The sequence below is a fragment of the Primulina tabacum genome, chromosome 2, assembly GCF_025594145.1.
Source record: "Primulina tabacum isolate GXHZ01 chromosome 2, ASM2559414v2, whole genome shotgun sequence".
Classification (NCBI taxonomy): Eukaryota; Viridiplantae; Streptophyta; class Magnoliopsida; order Lamiales; family Gesneriaceae; genus Primulina; species Primulina tabacum.
The window spans coordinates 24,830,375-24,850,593 of NC_134551.1; positions in this window are offsets into that span (position 1 = coordinate 24,830,375).

Genomic DNA, 20,219 nt, shown 5'->3' on the forward strand with positions numbered 1-20,219 from the left:
CATATAGAACATATATTATCGTGAAGCTACTAAACATGTGATGTAAACATTTAATTCATGTACTTATGCAGGTAATATCATAAAATTATATAAAGCATGTAAACTTACAAATGAGGCTTGACGACTGATCTTCCCGGCACTGATGGTGGCACAACCCTTTACAGAACCATTGCTCTGATACCAACTGAAACGTCCTGTCCTTTTTATTGCTTTAAAAGTACTAGAATTTTTTTTTTTTAAACCTCACTTAGCATTGGCCGAACCATAAAATATTTTTGACAACATTTTAAAAATAACCATCCAATTGCTATTTAAAAATCCAAAGGAAAATATTTTAAAGCATAAAATTGTCAAACATTTTACCAAACCTAAAAAGCAATAATTTGAAAAGAATAGCCCATACTAAACCTCTCAAAAATCTCTCAAATGCATAAATAAATAAACTTAAAAATCTTTAACTTAAATCATAAAGCATAATGCGGAAAATGTAGCGCTGGTCCTCGGGTTGTGTGCGCCTTCAGCCCAGTCAAATCACTCATCAAGTCCTCCCTCAATACCACCTGCATCCATCACACCTAGTGAGTCTAAAGACTCAACACACCATAATCTTGATAACGAGTAATACGTAATACAGTCAACATATAAAGGTGAAAAATACTTGTACTTAAAATATCGTTTTCATGAAGATGCATAATCATAAACATTTTCGTAAACATTTTCATGATGCATAAAACTTCAACATAAACATTTTCATAACATGCAAACATGAATTTCCTTTTCCTCAACATGACATGACATAAAACCTTAAACATAATCGTGAACATTTCTTTTTTTTCCTTTGTTGAATCCAGATCGTTAATTGTGACTTTCCTCAACATGACATGAAAATCGATGGATCCATCTACATATAACCACAGTACTGGGCGGCGGAGACATCAGCGACACTCTCACCGGTCAACTGAGCCTTGGCCTATCATGATCGAATAGAAATACGATCGTCGGGGCTCCCTCTGAGGCCTTCTCCCATAAATGGGCTCCTTCTGGGGCCTTCTCCCCTCACGACATTCCCATGCTTACCTCAAACCTCATATCCTCATAACCTCATATTCGCAATAATGGAAACACGATCGTCGGGCTACCACTGAGACCATCACGCTCACGACGTCGCCATCATTAACGAATTAGTCACAATCACTTCACTTCCTTCAACATTTACATTCTCACCACTTTATAAAAATCATGCATAACATAACATTTTGTTTTTGAAACCAAGCATGCAACATGTCTTTTAAATGTCTTCCTTAAATCATAAAAATCAAATAGACATTTTAAAATCATAATTTAATCATAAACATTTCATAAACATTTAAAAATAATCATAATATCATAAAAACAGCATTTAGGGCACTGCCATGACCTTTACTAAGTTTTAGGTGTAAAAAGACCGTTTTACCCCCGGACTAAACATTTACGTTTTCGACTTTTTTCTTGATTTCATGACTCTAATATGTCCCAAATAATTATTTAAGCGTACATGAATTTTTTTATAATTTTATTTGGCTTAAAACTAAGACTTTTTCAATTAATCTTTATATGTGACGTATTAATACGTTTTAATCACGAATTAAACCAACTCTTAATATAAAATTCCCAAATTAAAAAAATAGACTCATAATAATTATTTAAGCTTAAACCTAATTTTTCATATTTTATTAAGCTTGAAACTAGGCGTTTCAATTAACCCGTTAATTAACGTTTCGTGCGGCGATTAAATTCCGAATAAATCCAAAACTCAATATTTTGATCCCAAATTTTAAACATAACCTTTTTATGATTTATTCTACCCTTTCAAATCATGAGCCACCCCCGTGGACCCTTGGATTCATTTTTAGTTCTTTAATTTCGAAATATGACACCTAAGTGAACCCACCGAGCGATCTCCCGATTTACTTGAGCCACGTCCGAGCAACCTTGAACCAAAACCTAGCCAACTCACCTAGGGACCCTAATGACCAAGCCCAGCCCGTGAAACCCCCCATGGCTCGCTCAAAACTTGCTGGACAGAAGACCCATTTGCATGTGCTGTGTGTGCGTGAGTTCCTTCTAGCCTATCTTAGGACTCCTTGCCAACTAGGACACCTCCAGCCCTTAGCCACTTGACCCCTCATGACCCTAACCTCCCCTGGAGCACGCCCAGATCCAGCCAGACCAGCCCAACCCCTTAAACTCCTGCATCGAACCACTTGAAACCAGAAGACACAAGCTGCGCGCTTGTGCTTCTTCACGCCAACCTGAACCAGCGGCCAGCCGAACCACTCCAGCCCTTGGCCCGACCCCTGCCCATCATCCTAGGACCGTATAGGACCCTCCTGGTTCGCCCCAGCCCCAACAACGAGCCTTTATTTTTTTTTCTTTTTCGAAAAGCTTCGTGAAGAGTCCCTTCTCGTGAGGACTCTTCTCCACCCAACTTAGCGCGAGCCCAGGCCTCCCTAGGACTCTACCAGCCCCTCACCCCTGACCCTACTCGAGCCCCAGCCAGCCCTGGCCAAAGCCCCAAACCCCATGCATGGAAATCGAACCCATGAAGGCAACACAAACTCTCGGCCCTCTTCCCTTATCCCACGTTGGTTCCAGCTTATGTTTGTTTTCATGTGCAGCTTATTTGTGTGATTAGGAATCCTTAAAACATGTAGAAACCACCCTTAAACCTTACCTAATCATGGCAGCCCCTTAGGATCATGTTAAACAGGAATTTCGGATCAACATGCATGATTTAAAAACTCTTCTTGATGCAAAAACGAACATATTACCAAGGTTGTCTTATTTTTCATACAAACACAATTAAATAAATACTATGATGTGATAGATGTTTGAAGAAAAGAATATAACGTGCCTTTGCGTTTTAAACGCACGAATAATCGTTGACGATGAAGAACGGATCGAAACCTTTGGCTTGTTTCCCTTAGAACCTTTCGAAAACTCTACTGAATTTTTCATTCAATATGGTGTGCCGTGTGTGATGTGGGTTGTGAGGAGAGTTTTCAGAAATAAAAATTGAGTGGCCGTGAGGTTTGATTGCAAGGTGAAGGGTTTTGTGTGCATTAGTATACTAAATACACTAATTAAATAGTTAATTAGGCTTTAGGACTATTAAGGGGTTTAATTAGGCCCATTAGTCTTAATTAAAATATTAAAAATAATTTTGGTAAAATAAGTTTGTGAATTTAATAGCCGGGTTGCCAAGAAGTTCGTATTTTTGTTGAAAAACCAACACCGATAAAATTTACGTCCCGGCGTATAAAATCACATCAAAACCCCTTATTTTCAAAAATATTAAAAACCATCAACCATATTTTAAATAATTAAAAATAATTATTTAATAAAATATTTTCTATTCTTCAGCCCTCGGTCTCCGTTCCTCGATCGTCACTTGAATATTCCTTAAAAAATACAACTTTTATGCAATCATGTAGAAAAATATATTTTAAATATGCAAGTATGCAAAACATAATTAATTCATGCAATTAAAACATTTAATTAAAATACAAAAGAATTTAATAATTGCATGTACGTGGTTTGCGTGGATTTTAAAATTTTCGGGGCGTTACATATATATACTTTAAAATACCTTGCACCATTTTAAATTAAAACAACCAACTATATTTGAAAATCCAAAGGAATAGTTTAAAAACATAAAATCGTCATACGTTTGCAAATCTTAACTCAGAAATAAAGCTAAAACTAAAAATCTCTCAACAACCACTCAAAATCATAATGAAAGTCGTAAAAATATTTTTAACATAAACTTAAAATCCTAAATCATAAAGATAAGTGCGGAAAACTACTAGTGTTGGTCATCGGGTTATGTGCACCTACAGTCCAGTCAGATCAACCATCAAGACCTCCACTACCATCAACATCATACTCACTTGCATCGATCACACTTAGTGAGTCTAAAGACTCAACACACCATATTTTTTATAACAAATAATACGTATACGGATCACATGCAACAGTGAAAATACTTTTATGTAAAATATCATATTCATAATCATGCATAAGCATAAACATTTTTCATATCATCATAAATATATTCATATTCATCATATATGTATATGTATTCCTTTTTCGTTGAATTCAGATCGTTAATTGTGACTTTCGAATTCGTATTAGAGGTCGATGGATCCATCAACATGTAACCACAGTACTAAGCGGCGGGGACATCAGCGACACTCCCACCCGTCAACTGAGCCTTGGTCTTACGTATTCACATATCATCGTGTAAGGATCGTGTACCATATTATCGTAAATCATACTTTGATTAGAGATAATTCATGAGATTATTATGTTGTTAGAGAAAATAAGTTTTTATAATGAATGATTGCATTAGCAATTGAATTTTATTTGAATAATATGCTAAACCGCAATAGAAAAATGACACATTTTACGGATTCTAGTATAATTATCTGAGTATTAGTCCAAATGAAATGAGACCAATTTTATTAGAAAGTTAATACATAGTACTAAAACTTTTATGTTGTAAGTTTTGTCCAAATCCATTTGTAAATAGGTGCAAAATTAGTCTGAAGTGTAACGTAAGGCATTTAAGTTCTTAGACTGACACATTGTTGGAGAATGAATATAACTCTCGCATCCAATATTCAAATCTAGTGAGGTCGGTGGCAAATGATAGATAAGACATAGACCTACAAAATTTGGACCCGAGAATGTTGGAAAAAACATCCCCTGCCCGAGAGAGAGATGTTACCGCCCCAGCGCTAGACCGAAATTGGCGAGGGATAAGAATGAATTGTTTCTTTTAATTTTTTAATTTCCTTTGATGTAGCTTTGAAAGAGAAAATAAGAAACTTGATTTCTATCGTCCGAATCTACCTTGAAACGTTATACAAACACGAAACAAATTATATATTTGGAATCCTCATGTCGAGAGCTTCCTTTTGACATAAGTTTCTTCTAGTTTCAGCACGTGTGAAGTCGAGATTTATATATGTAGTAAATAACTGACAATAAACTATGTTTTAAGTCAGAATTGAATTATGTTGTTATTTTGATTTGATATGAAATTTCAAAATTTCAAAAAATATTTGAAACTGATATCGTTGAATTTGAATAAAATTATTGATTGAATTGAATATGTTATTGATGTAGATAGATTTTTTTACTGATGTCTTCAAGCTACATCGACTGGAACGAAGAATTGAGGTATATTGCGACCAAGTAACATACGACATGTATCTGTATCATATGATATATGTGATTGATTTGATTGAAAATATATGTCTATATGCCTTATTTGCTGAGTTGATGTGGCATACATGACATACATGTTGAGCTATGATCCTTAGATACCTATTATGATTGGATTTGATTATGGGGTTTGTGAACATAATGCTATGTTTGGCATTATATGTTCCATAAAACATAGTCATTAGTGGCCCCGCTGATTGATTGAGATTTGGGATATGATAGTGTTTTTTGACGTTATGATACGAGGTATCCCTGATTGAGGTCGATGTGTTAGCTCGATCATTGATTTGATAGCGATTCGTTTCATTCTGACATGTTCTCAGTAGATGGGCATTTGACCTTATACCTACACGACATACATGCATTGCATATCATATATCATTGTTTAGATACTTGTGGCATATATTGTGGTTTTTTCAGACTGAGCTTTGCTCACTCTAGAGGGGTCTATTGTTGTCTTTGTATGTGGACAATGACAGGTACTCCAGGATATCAGGAGGCCGGAGAAGGTGCTTCTGGAGGGAGTCACAGTTTGAGCTGAGGTTTTATATTTTTCCCATTGTTTATATGTATCTATATACCAGGGTATGTCCCGAGGACATGAATTGTTTGTATGCAGTTGGTTTTGATTATGTTTGGGCATATTTTATGAGGTGAGATGAAATAATATTTATAGTATTCAAATAATGTATTTTGGGCTCATTGTTGAGAAAATTTAAACTCGTTTTCGCTGTAATTAATTAACCTTAATCAAATTGCATTGTAATCATAATTAGGAATTAAGGGCCCCACATTGTATGGTATCATAGCATAGCTGAGAATGCTCGATTGAGTCTTGTGTACACTTGAATAGGCACAAATGAATAGTGCGTTTGTGTTTGATTTATTTGTATTACCTGCTCATACTTCAATTAGTTTGAGTAAATTGTTGATGAGATGAGTGATATGATTTGATGATGATGTGTAATTGATATTCAATTGTGATATTCATATTATATTTTGTAGATAGATCTCATGAATGAAACTGTGAATAGTAGTACTGAGAGGATGATTGGACCATTCGAAGGAATGTCTATGGATCTAGTGATGAATTGATTCCAGGATTTTAAACCACCGAGGTTCTTTGGCACCGAGAGTGTAGAAAGAACAGAGGCCTGGTTGAAGGATGTCAAGCACTTGTTTAATATTGTTCTATGACTCGGCGAATGAAACTTGCCTTGTATCAATTGAAAGACCGAGGAAAATTGTGGGGACCCGGACGCTAACTCATTTTCTTAAATCATCGTTGGAATTAAATGGATCAATTTAATAAACTAGGTCGAATTTTTTTTTTAACTGTTGAACACTTAATACACAAATGTTCCAAATACGACAACAAGTTATGTTCCATCTCATTCGATTCACAAGATCAAGTTCAATATCTACAACATGACCAAAGGTACACAAATTGTTCAAAATCAAGTCATAACCAACTAGTGTTTATCAACACATGTCATGCGTTGAACAACAGCTCTATTTCTCAGCCCGGATCACCACTCTAATCTCGATCTATCATGCTCTTCTCGACCCTGATCCTGTCTCATCTGTTGTCATGCACACATACAAACACAACAACAGCCGGATAACTCCGGTGAGAAACATATTTCCCAGTATAAAAAATGTATACATGCATTTCATACAAGCATATACAAAAGCATATAACATTTGTCAAGCAACATGTATCATAGGCTAAGAAAACATAAATCGATACAAAGATTTGAATCAAACTCTTTAACTCTTACTCATTGACTCGACTCTTATCTAGGGATCCCGGTTTGAATAAGAACGTAACAAGTCTCCCACCTACTCTCCACTTCTAGATGGTGGTACGTTCTTATTCCCGGACTTCGGTACACTATATTGAATCTCTACAATAGGAGTCGATCCTCTCCTAAGCACATCGATATAAACCAAACGTCCAGTGACTTGGCACCTCTACCAAAGACTCATAATACATGCTTTGCTATAATTCAATACACTAAGCATAGTAATCTCAAGAATTGCACACACATCAAAGCAATAACAATTTAGTATGTGGTTTCTGGAAACTCAAGTTATCTCTTACTCGAGTTATCTCTCCCGGTTTAACATTGATTTATACCATTCTTTTTGTAGTTCCTGGTTTGATGCAACCAATCTCAATCTGGCTTTGTTGGTCTTTGAAGCCTTCAATACCAACTCTGGAATGACATTTTCGAGAAGTACAATATCAACAAACCCTCAAAGCAAGACATGATTTGATCAATACTCAATCTACTTAAATTTCAACGGCATATGTAATGCCCGAGATTTTGATTATGTTAATATAAGATTATTGATTATGAACTAATATGATTATAGACGGGTCATTCCGAGACCAGATTGGACAAAGCATATGAATGGTGCAATTGTTGGACAGAACTATTGGCGCCCGAGCGGTAGAAAATGACTGCCCGAGCGCCAATGTTCAGCAAAGATGGTTCTTGGACAGAGAGTCTGGCGCCCGAGCGGTAGTTTTTGACCGCCCAAGCGCCAGTGTTCAATAGAAATATGCTTCGGACAGAAGATGTGGCGCTCGGCCGGTAGTTTTTGACCGCCCGAGCGCCAATGATTAATTGTACGGACAGAACATTCTGCGCCCGGGCGGTAATTCTCGACCGCCCGAGCGCCGCCTGAAAGTTGTGAAAAAGGATGACACGTATCATTAGCATGCAACTGATATATATATATATTAGCATGCAACTGATATATATATATATATATGTATCATTCCTTCAAATTCAGAAAGAAAAAGGAACGAGAAAGGCTTGTGAAATCCTTACGCCTTTATATTTCGATCCGTCCGTCTGATTTTAAATCCGACTTCAGTACTGAGTTCCTATCGACGCAGGCTTCAACTGGACGTAAGTTTTGTTACGTTTTGTTATCATTTGAAATTATGATACTACCAGAATCAGATATGATTCATATATGTTGTTCTTGCGAGATCAGACATCGTATAATCAAAACCGGATTGAGAAACAGATATCGTATGAAATGGTGATGATTTTCAGAGTTGATTTGATTGATATTGATATCAGATTTGTATCGTTCGTGATTATAAGTTGTGGGAATTGATATCTGATTGAATTGTATTGCTGGGTATATTGAGATTGTACAGCTCTGCTGTTGAAACAGAATTTGATTCAGTTCTGATTATATCCAGTATTGATATGAGTTGGGTATTGATATTGTACTCTTTTTTATTGTCATTGCCAGATTGAGTATTGACAGATCTGAATTCTAGACTTCGACAGATTCAGATTGACAGAAAGAAAGGTATAAATCAATGTTGATTCGGGATTGCACAACTCGAGTTAGATTTGACTTGAGTTTCCCAAAATCACATACTGAATGATTATTGCATTGATATTTGCAATTCTTGATATTAATATGCTTAGTCTATTGATCTATAGCAAAGCATGAGTTAGAGTTGGGCAGATCCGCCAAGTCTTGGCAGAATCGCCATGGCAGAACCGCCAAGTCACTAGACTTTTGGATATATATCGATATACTGAGGAGAAGACCGACTCCTATTGTAGATCTTCGATATAGACAGCCAAAGTCTGGGACTAAGAACGTACCATCATCTAGCTGGGGTAAAGTAGATGGGAGAACGTTGTGTTCTTATTCAGATCGGGATCCCTAGATTAGATATAAGTCGAGTCTGAGATGACTAGTCTAGAGTTGATTTACAGTTTTATATCGATACATGTCTTTCAGATTTGATACATGCTATTTATATGTGTTTCATGCTTTTATATATATGTTTTTATATGACTGCATGTTTACATTGTTTATACTGGGATTGTATTTCTCACCGGAGTTATCCGGCTGTTCTCTTGTTTGTATGTGTGCATGACAACAGGTGGGGCAGGATCATGATCAGAAAGAGGATGAGAGATTACGATTAGCGTGGAGATCCAGACTTAGAGTAGAGTGATTTTCAGTACTTGATGTAGTGGCTGAACTCTAGTTGCGATAAACATATGTTGTAAATGATCTGTACTTTATGTTGATATTTATATAAGAGTGATTACTTTACGTTTCCGCATTTGCATTTAAAAAAAAAAAAATTTATGTCCCACATTTCTTAATTGTTATATTGATTCTTAATAATGATTAAGAAGACGAATTAGGTTCGGGTCCCCACAGCAGTTGGTATCAGAATAGTAGGTACCTTGGACTGAGATAGAAGCTAGTGAGTGGGGTAGAATGAGTTTTCTTTCCTTGCTTTTGATTGCTGGCATGACTTACTGCTTTAAAATACATGTTTACTTGACTATCTGATTTGATTTCGTAACGTGTATTATTGAGAATGAATCAGAACCGATTCTCGATCAGCAGTAAGATGATCAGAGGAGGATTGAAACAGGTTTGTTATATTTGGTTGCTAATCCTTTTGGTAATCAGATATGCCTCCTCGAAGAGTACCAGAAGAGGGTAGTATATCTGCAAATCCAATGGATGTGACAGCAACTCCGATGGAAACACTGTTGAAAAGGTTTCAGTCGTTTAAACCGCCAACCTTGAAGGGAACAGAGACTTCTGTTGACTGTGAGTGTTGGTTAGATGATATTGAAATGCTGTTTGATTCGTTGGATTACACAGATGAGCGTCGAGTCCGATTGATAGGACACCAGTTGCATGATATTGCAAAGAACTGGTGGATTACGACAAAGAGAGCATTGGAGCATCGAGGTACGACTATAACCTAGAATGTTTTTAAAGCTGAGTTTTATCAGAGATTTTTCCCAGTGTCGTACAGGAAAGACAAGGGGGCAGAGTTTGCCAATCTAAGACAGGGTTAGTTGAACATCGAGGAATTTGTGACCAAGTTCTCTACTTTGTTGAGATTTGCTCCACTTGTTGCTGAAAGCGAGGAAGCTACTGCTATTCAGTTCATCAATGGCTTGAACCTCGAGATATTTACATTGGTGAACACAGGGCGACCGAATAATTTTACTGATGCCCTGAATAGAGCCAAGGGAGCTGAGGCCGGTTTGATAAGACAGAAAAGAGCTTCGTTTGTTCCTCCAGCACCGAGACCACAACAACCTCCTCCCAGATTTGAGGGTGGCAGCAGCAGTGGTGGAAAGAAGGACTTCTTGAAAGCTAGAGGAAAGCAATTCAAGAAGTCAGGGAGCAGTTCTTCTAGCTCCGTTGGTGCCTGACAAAGCCTGAGCTATACTGGAGTGTATTGCAGGACTTGCGGAGGGAGACACCCGACTGAGCAATCCCAGGGAGTGACTGGTAGTTGCAACATCTGCAGACAGCAGGGACACTTTGCTAGGGTGTGTCCATAGAGAGGTTCCCAGAGATCTCAGGGAGCGGATTCATCTGGATCAGTGGCTCAGACAGGTGGACGATCATCAGCTGTTCATTCCTTTCAGCCACCATCGACTACTCCGTCACAGCAGAGGCCAGGAGGTATCTAGACCGTGAGCCAGCCTCCTAGACAGCAAGCCAGGGTATTTGCTTTGACAGAGGAGCAGGCTCAGGAAGCACCAGACGATGTTGTTGCAGATAACTGTTCTTTATGTGGTTATCCTGCTTATGTATTGATAGATACTGGTGCATCGCATACATTCATATCTGAGCGATTTGCATTGATGCATTCCTTGCCTATTGAGTCATTATCTGGTGTAGAGTCTGTCTCTTCTCCGTTGGGGACAGGTTTGATTTCAGTGAATTCTGTGAAACATGGTTTACTACAGTATGACGGGCATGAGATTGAGTTAGATTGCAACGTACTTGGGTTGTCTGATTTTAACTGTATTATCGGTATTGATATGCTGACCAAGTACAGAGCTAAAGTTGATTGCTTCCACAAGATTGTGAGATTCAGACCAGATATGGCTGATGAGTGGAAATTCTACGTTAAGGGTTCTAGATCTAGAATTCCTTTGATATCCGTATTGTCTATGACTCGATTGTTATAGAAAGGAGCAGAGGGATTCCTTGTCTATTCAGTTGATTTACTGAAATCGAGTCCATCCTTGGCTGAATTGCCAGTGGTTTGCGAGTTTGCTGATGTCTTCCCAGATGAGATTCCGGGTTTGCCTCCGATTAGAGAGATAAACTTTAGTATTGAGTTGATGCCAGGTACAGTTCCGATTTCTAGAGCTCCGTACAGAATGGCACCGATTGAGTTGAAAGAATTGAAAGAGCAATTGGAAGATTTACTGGCCAAGAGATACATTAGACCGAGTGTGTCGCCTTGGCGTGCTCCAGTATTATTTGTGAGGAAGAAAGACGGTTCTATGAGACTCTGTATTGACTACCGGCAACTGAACAAGGCTACGGTAAAGAACAAATACCCTTTGCCTCGTATTGATGATTTATTTGGTCAGTTGCAGGGTTTTTCTGTTTATTCCAAGATCGATCTGAGATCTGGATATCATCAGCTGAGAGTCAGAGATTCTGATATCTCGAAGACAACATTTAGAACCAGGTATGGACATTATAAGTTTATTGTCATGCGGTTCGGTTTGACTAATGCTCCAGCTGTATTTATGGGTCTGATGAACCGTGTATTTCAGAGATATCTGGATGATTTTGTGATTATTTTTATTGACGATATATTGATTTATTCGAAGAATATGATTGAGCATGCTAAGTATCTGAGAACTGTATTGAAAATTCTGAGGGCTGAGAAATTATATGCTAAACTGTCAAAATGTGAATTCTGGTTGAGACATGTGGTATTTTTGGGGCATATTATATCCGGAGACGGTATTTCTGTTGATCCCAGCAAGGTTGAAGCCGTGATTTCTTGGTCGAGACCGACATCAGTACCCGAGATTCGTATTTTTATGGGTTTGGCCGGATATTATCGTCTATTTATTAAAGATTTCTCGAGTATTGCCAAACCGATTACTCAGTTGACTCAGAAGAATGCTCCGTTTGTATGGTCTGAAGACTGTGAGTCCAGTTTTCTTGAGTTGAAAAAGAGACTGACCAGTGTTCCGATCTTGACGATTCCATCAGGTATTGGTGATTTTGTAGTATATTGTGACGCTTCTCACAGAAGGTTGGGATGTGTTCTGATGCAGCGAGGCCATGTCATCGCTTATGCTTCAAGACAACTGAAGCCACACGAGACTCGCTATCCAATTCATGATCTTGAATTGGCAGCCATCGTCTTTGCATTGAAGATATGGCGACACTATCTTTACGGTGAGAAGTTCGAGATTTATTCTGATCATAAAAGCTTGAAATATCTCTTTTCACAGTCAGAGTTGAATATGAGACAGCGAAGATGGCTTGATTTATTGAAAGACTTTGATTGTGAAATCAAGTACTATCCGGGGAAATCAATGCAGCAGCTGATGCACTAAGTTGAAAGGTATGTTCTTTATCCTTATCGACGATTGGTGTTTCGAATTTGATAGAAGATTGCTGTTTGTCTGGATTGGTATTTGAGACAGATAGTAGACCGCTGAGACTTTATGCTGTTCAAGTCGAACCAAAGCTGATTTTGGGAATTAAAATGGCTCAGAAAGGTGATTAGAATGTGCAGAATTCGATTTCGATGGTCAGAGCAGGGCATCGATCAGAGTATCAGGTACGGGATAGTGTATTGTATGTGAATAATCATCTTGTTGTGCCAAATGTTTCAGATTTGAAACGACATATCTTGTCAGAAGCGCATAGCAGTCGATTCAGTATTCATCCTGGTGGCAGAAAGATATATAATGATTTGAAAAGACAGTTTTGGGGAAACAGATGAAAGCTGATATTGCTGAGTTTGTATCAAAATGTCTGAATTTCCAGCAGGTGAAAACAGAAAGAAAGAAACCAGGAGGATTATTACAGAGTTTGTTCATTCCTGAATGGAAATGAGATCACATTTCATGGATTTTGTAACGAAGCTACCGATATCCTCCCGAGGTTGTGATGCGATTTGGGTTGTGATTGACAGATTGACCAAATCCGCATGCTTTATTCCGTACAAGATGACGTACAGACATGACCAAATGGCAAAGATCTATGTCAGAGAAGTGGTCAGATTGCACGGGGTGCCGAAGTCGATTGTTTCAGACCGTGATCCTCGATTTACTTCGCACTTCTGGTAGAGTTTGCAGCAGGCTCTAGGTACGAAGTTTCATCTAAGTACCGCATATCATCCACAGACTGACAGACAGTCAGAGCGGACTATCCAGACACTGGAAGATATGCTGAGAGCCATAGTACTTGATTTTAGCACTAATTGGCAAGATGCATTGCCACTTTGTGAGTTCTCGTACAACAACAGCTATCAGACGAGTTCTGAGATGGCTCCTTTTTAGGCGTTGTACGGAAAGAAATGCAGATCCCCTCTTTATTGGGATGATATCTCTGAGGTTCCTGAGATTGGACCTGATATGATCAGAGATATGACTGAGAAAGTAAAGCTGATACAGAAAAGAATGAAGGCAGCTCAGGACAGACAGGCCAAATATGCCAATGTTCGATGAAGACCGTTGGTATTTGAGACAGGAGACCGGGTATTCTTGAAGATTTCTCCTTTCAGAGGCATTGTCAGATTTGGCAAGAAAGGAAAACTGTCTCCACGATATATTGGGCCTTATGAGATTCTCGAGAAAATAGGATATCGTGCCTATCGACTTGCCTTACCGCCTTCTTTAGCTGGGATACATGATGTCTTTCATGTATCGTTATTGCGGAAATATCTTTCTGATGCTTCACATGTCATTCAGCCAGACGAGGCCAAATTGGACGAGACACTGAGTTACTTCGAGAAGCCGATTATGATTCTTGATCAGAAAGAAAAGCAGCTCAGGACGAAGACTATTCCGCTTGTGAAAATTCAGTGGAATCGTCATGGCATCGAAGAAGCTACCTGGGAAACTGAGGCAAACATGAGACAGAGGTTCCCAGATTTACTTCACTGATGTGAGTCTTCTATTCAGCTTCTGTTATAAATTTCTTTCTTATATGATTTGATTGCCTGTGATTTCGGGGACGAAATCAGATCTTAGGGGGGGGGGGGGGAGAAATGTAATGCCCGATATTTTGATTATGTTAATCTGAGATTATTGATTATGAACTGATATGATTATAGACGGGTCATTCCGAGACCAGATTGAACAAAGCATATGAATGGTGCAATTGTTGGACAGAACTATTGGCGCCCGAGCGGTAGAAAATGACCGCCCGAGCGCCAATGTTCAGCAAGGATGGTTATTGGACAGAGAGTCTGGCGCCCGAGCGGTAGTTTTTGACCGCCCGAGCGCCAGTGTTCAATAGAAATATGCTTCGGACAGAAGATGTGGCGCCCGGGCGGTAGTTTTTGACCGCCCGAGCGCCAATGATTAATTGTGCGGACAGAACATTCCGCGCCCGGGCGGTAATTCTCGACCGCTTGAGCGCCGCCTGAAAGTTGTGAAAAAGGATGACACGTATCATTAGCATGCAACTGATATATATATATATATATATATATATATATATATATATATGTATCATACCTTCAAATTCAGAAAGAAAGAAAGAAAAAGGAACGAGAAAGGCTTGTGAAATCCTTACGCCTTTATATTTCGATCCGTCCGTCTGATTTTAAATCCGACTTCAGTACTGAGTTCCTATCGATGCAGGCATTAACTGGACGTAAGTTTTGTTACATTTTGTTATCATTTGAAATTATGATACTACCAGAATCAGATATGATTAATATATGTTGTTCTTGCGAGATCAGACATCGTATAATCAAAACCGGATTGAGAAACAGATATTGTAACGCCCCGAAAATTTAAGAGTCCACGCGAACCACATGCATGCGAATTATTAAATTCTCCTGTATTTTAATTAAATGTTTTAATTTCATAAATTAATTATGTTGTGCATATTTACATGTTTAAAATATATTTTTCTACATTGTTGCATACAATTGTATTTTTAAGGAATATTCAAGTGACGATCGAGGAACGGGGACCGAGGGTTGATAATGTAAAATGTTTTTATTAAATAATTACTTTTAATTATTTAAATTATGGTTGATGCTTTTTAGTATTTTTGAAAATAAGAGGGTTTTGAGGTGATTTTATACGCCGGGACGTAAATTTTATCGAGGTTGGTTTTTCAACTAAAATACGAGTTTTTTGGCAACCCGGCTAATAAATTCACATATTTAATTAAACAAAAAGCTTGTTGATATTTTATTTAAATCCTAACTAATTTAATGGGCTTAATTTAGAGGCTTAATAGGCCTAAAAGCCTTGAGGTTGATTAATTAATATTTAAAGGGGTAAATTTATCAAAACCCTACACTTTGCACCAAGGAAAAATCGGCCACTCACTTTCAAATTCTGAAAACTCTCCCCCACCCCTCTCAAACCTCACGGCACACACGACACACTTTGGAGAAGGATTTTCGAAGGGTGCAAGCAAGAACAAAGCCAAGGTTGAGTCCCGTTCTTCGTCGTCAACGGATTTTCGTGCGTATATAATGCAAAGGCACGCCATACATCTCCTTTTCTCATCCATCATATCATATTATTGTTGAATTATTGTATGCACAAGGAACATGATTGATATTTTTCAGAATTTTCGGATATAGCATGCACACATGAGAAAACTTGAATTTTGATGCAAATTCATGACTGTCTTTATGATAAGGGGCTGCCATGATCATAGGTGATGAACAAGTGAAGCTTGAAAGCGAATTTAAGGTGTCCTAGGACCACTCAAACACTGCAACTCGAATGGGAACAAGCAAGAGCGATTCCTGCTGTCTTGTGGCTTAGGGGATCGGGTTTCTTGATCAAGGGGGGAGGGCTGGCCTTGGCTTGGGTTCGGGGCTAGTTAGGGTCTTGGTTGAGTCTAGAGTAGAGTCCTAGCCAAGCTAGGACTCGGGTTTGAGGGCTGGGAGGAGTCCTGATACACAAGGACTCCTACCCGAGAGCAAGCACAGATTTGTGCATGGAGTGCGCAGCTTGCTGGGAGGGAAGGGCTCGGTCCAAGGCTCAGGGGCTAGGCTAGGGCGAGTCCTAAGGGTCTTAGGGAAGTGCACAATGTGGTGGTTCAGGGGCTGGGCTCGTTGGGTAGGTCCTAGACGCGCATGAAACTAGACTCCTCGCTGTTGGGGACTCTCAGCAAGCATAGGGATCACTTGGGGCTGCTAGTTTTCGGGTTTTGCTTGGGTTCCTTAGTGGTCTAATGGTCCAGTAGGGTACTTTAGGATGTTGGTCAAGTTTTGGGTCAACATGGTTCAGGGGTAACTCGTGAAAATCGAAAGTTGGCTCGGGGTCGAAGTTTAGGTGTCAAGTTAGGTTCTTTAACTAAGAAAAAATTAGAAAATGGCTCACGGGGGTCGAGTCATGGTCCATAAGGGCTAAAATAATATAAAAAGACTAATTTAGAAGTTAGGAATTTTATCTTAAAGTTTGAGATTTTTCGAGATTAAAACACCGTCAAAACGATTAATTAATGATTAATTTAAAAAGCCTAGTTTTTAAGCTAAATAAAATTATGGCAATTTTAATTTAGGCTTAAATAATTATTTGGGACATGTTAGAGTCAATGAATTCAAGAAAATGTCAAAAACGGGAAATTTTACGTCTAGGGGTAAAACGGTCTTTTTGCATCTAGAAAATTAGTAAACGTCATGGCAGTGATCTGAATGCTGTTTGATGTGCTAATATGATTATTTTCTATAGTTATGGATGTTTATGGAAATTTTTTTATGTTAAAATGATATTTTAAATGTTTATGGGATTTTATATGTTAAATTTATATTTTAAATGTTTAGGGAATTTTATATGTTTATGATTTAATATGTCAAAATATTATTGTAAATGTTTTGAGGTTAAAATGTCATTTCAAATGTTTATGAAATGTTCATGATTAAATAATGATTTTTAAATGTCTATGGGATTTTTATGATTTAAGGTTGACATTTAAAAGAATGTTGCATGCTTGGTTTCAAAAATAAAAATATATGTTATGCACGATTTTATAAAGTGATGAGAATGTAAAATGTTGAAGGAAGTGAAGTGATTGTGACTAATTCGCTAATATTGGAGATATCGTGAGGGTGACGGTCCCAGTGGGAGCCTGACGATCGTGTTTCCATTATTGCGAATATGAGGTTATGAGGATATGAGGTTTGAGGTAAGAATGAGAATATCGTGAGGGGAGAAGGCCTCAGAGGGAGCCCATTTATGGGATAAGGCCCTAGAGGGAGCCCCAACGATCTTATTTCTATTCGATCATGATAGGCCAGGGCCCAGTTGACCGGTGAGAGTGTTGTTGGTGTCTCCCGCCGCCCAGTACTGTGGTTACATGTAGATGGATCCATCGACTTTTGAGGTTCGAGAAAAGTCACAATTAACGATCTGAATTCAACAAAGGAAAAGGAAAAATGTCTATGATCATGTTAAAAAGGTTTTATGTCATGTTGAGGAAAAAGGAAACGGTTAAGGTTTATGTTATGCATGTCATGAAAATATTTATGATTAAAGTTGATGCATCATTTTGAAAATGTTTCTATCTAAAGTTAATGCATAATAAAAGGTTTACAAAAATGTTCATGTTTGAAGTTTATGCATCTTCATGAAAACGATATTTTAAATACAAATATTTTTCACTGTTATATGTTGACTGTATTACGTATTACTTGCTATAAAGATGATGGTGTGTTGAGTCTTTAGACTCACTAGGTGTGATTGATGCATGTGAGTTTGAGGGAGGTCTTGACGGGTGATTTGACTGGACAAAAGGTGCACACAACCCGAGGACCAGCGCTATTTTATTCCGCATTTTGTTTTATGATTACTGATTTAAGTTAAAGTTATTTAAGACCATTTATTTACGCATTTGGAGAGATTTTTGAGAGGTTTAGTATGGGCTATACTTTTCAAACTTATTGCTTTATTTAGGTTTGGTAAAACAGTTGACGATTTCATTTTATGACTATTTCACTTGATTTTTAAAATGCTAGTTGGATGATGTTTTATTTTAAAGGATAAAATATTTTATAAAAATATTTTCATGAGTTTATGTGTATGGCCGAAAATTGAGTGTTTATAAAAAAAAAATTTCTTGTACTTTTAAAGCAATAAAAAGGGTAGGCGTTTCAGATATCGTATGACATGGTTATGAATTTTCGAGTTGATTTGATTGAGATTGATATCAGATTTGTATCGTTCGTGATTATGAGTTGTGGGAATTGATATCAATTAAATTGTATTGCTGGGTATATTGAGATTGTACAGCTCTGCTGTTGAAACAGAATTTGATTCAGTTCTGATTATATCCAGTATTGATATGAGTTGGGTATTGATATTGTACTCTTCGTTATTGTCATTGCAAGATTGAGTATTGACAGATTTGAATTCGAGACTTTGACAGATTCAGATTGACAGAAAGAAAGGTATAAATCAATGTTGATTCAGGATTGCACAACTCGAGTTAGATTTGACTTGAGTTTCCCAAAATCACATATTTAATGATTATTGCATTGATATTTGCAATTCTTGATATTAATATGCTTAGTCTATTGATCTATAGCAAAGCATGAGTTAGAGTTGGGCAGATCCGCCTAGTCTTTGGCAGAATCTCCATGGTAGAACCGCCAAGTCACTGGACTTTTGGATATATCGATATACTGAGGAGAAGACCGACTCCTATTGTAGATCTTCGATATAGACAGCCAAAGTCTGGGACTAAGAACGTACCACCATCTAGCTGGGGTAAAGTAGATGGGAGAACGTTGCGTTCTTATTCAGATCGGGATCCCTAGATTAGAGATGAGTCGAGTCTGAGATGACGAGTCTAGAGTTGATTTACAGTTTTATATCGATACATGTCTTTCAGATTTGATACATGCTATTTATATGTGTTTCATGCTTTTATATATATGTTTTTATATGACTGCATGTTTACATTGTTTATACTGGGATTGTATTTCTCACCGGAGTTATCCGGCTGTTGTCTTGTTTGTATGTGTGCATGACAACAGGTGGGGCAGGATCATGATCAGGAAGAGGATGAGAGATTACGATTAGCGTGGAGATCCGGACTTAGAGTAGAGTGATTTTCAGTACTTGATGTAGTGGCTGAACTCTAGTTGCGATAAACATATGTTGTAAATGATCTGTACTTTATGTTGATATTTATATAAGAGTGATTACTTTACGTTTCCGCATTTGCATTTAAAAAAAAAAAATTTATGTCCCACATTTCTTAATTGTTACATTTATTCTTAATAATGATTAAGAAGACGTATTTGGTTCGGGTCCCCACAGCATAACATCGCTATCTCGATATACCCGGCAACTCAAACCTCAAGAGATACAAATCACAACTCATTGTCACTAACAATTTCAACCCATGATTCCAAAATCTGCAAAACTCTATCCAACATAGGCTGGAAATTAATAACAATTGCATACGTTGTCTTTTCTTCGATCCGGTTTCGAGTATATGCTTATCATAATCTCAAGAACACATAATATCAATCAAATTAGGATTTCTCCAATACCAAAATTTTGAACCACACAGGAAAGTGATAAAACTTACATCCTTTTGAAGCTCTTGACAAGAGAAGCACGGAACTAAACTCGGATTGAAAATCTGATGGCTGGATCTTGTACAATCAAAATTCTAAAAGATAATGAAGCTTGAGGATTCTTCATGCCATGGTGGATTTCGATTCTTAGCTGTAACTTCAGAATTTGAATAAGGTTGGAGGGTTTATACGTGTTCCAGTGCATGGCAAGACAAGTGTCGCCTTTTCATCCATCACTGCTCGCGCATATGCGCGCTCGGTCCTCGCGCATATGCGCGAGACTTTCTGTCTCAGCGCTTTGCAAATCCATCTGGTCGTGCATATGCGCGAGACTCTCTGTCTCGGACATATGCGCGAGACTTACTGTCTCAGCATTTGCTGC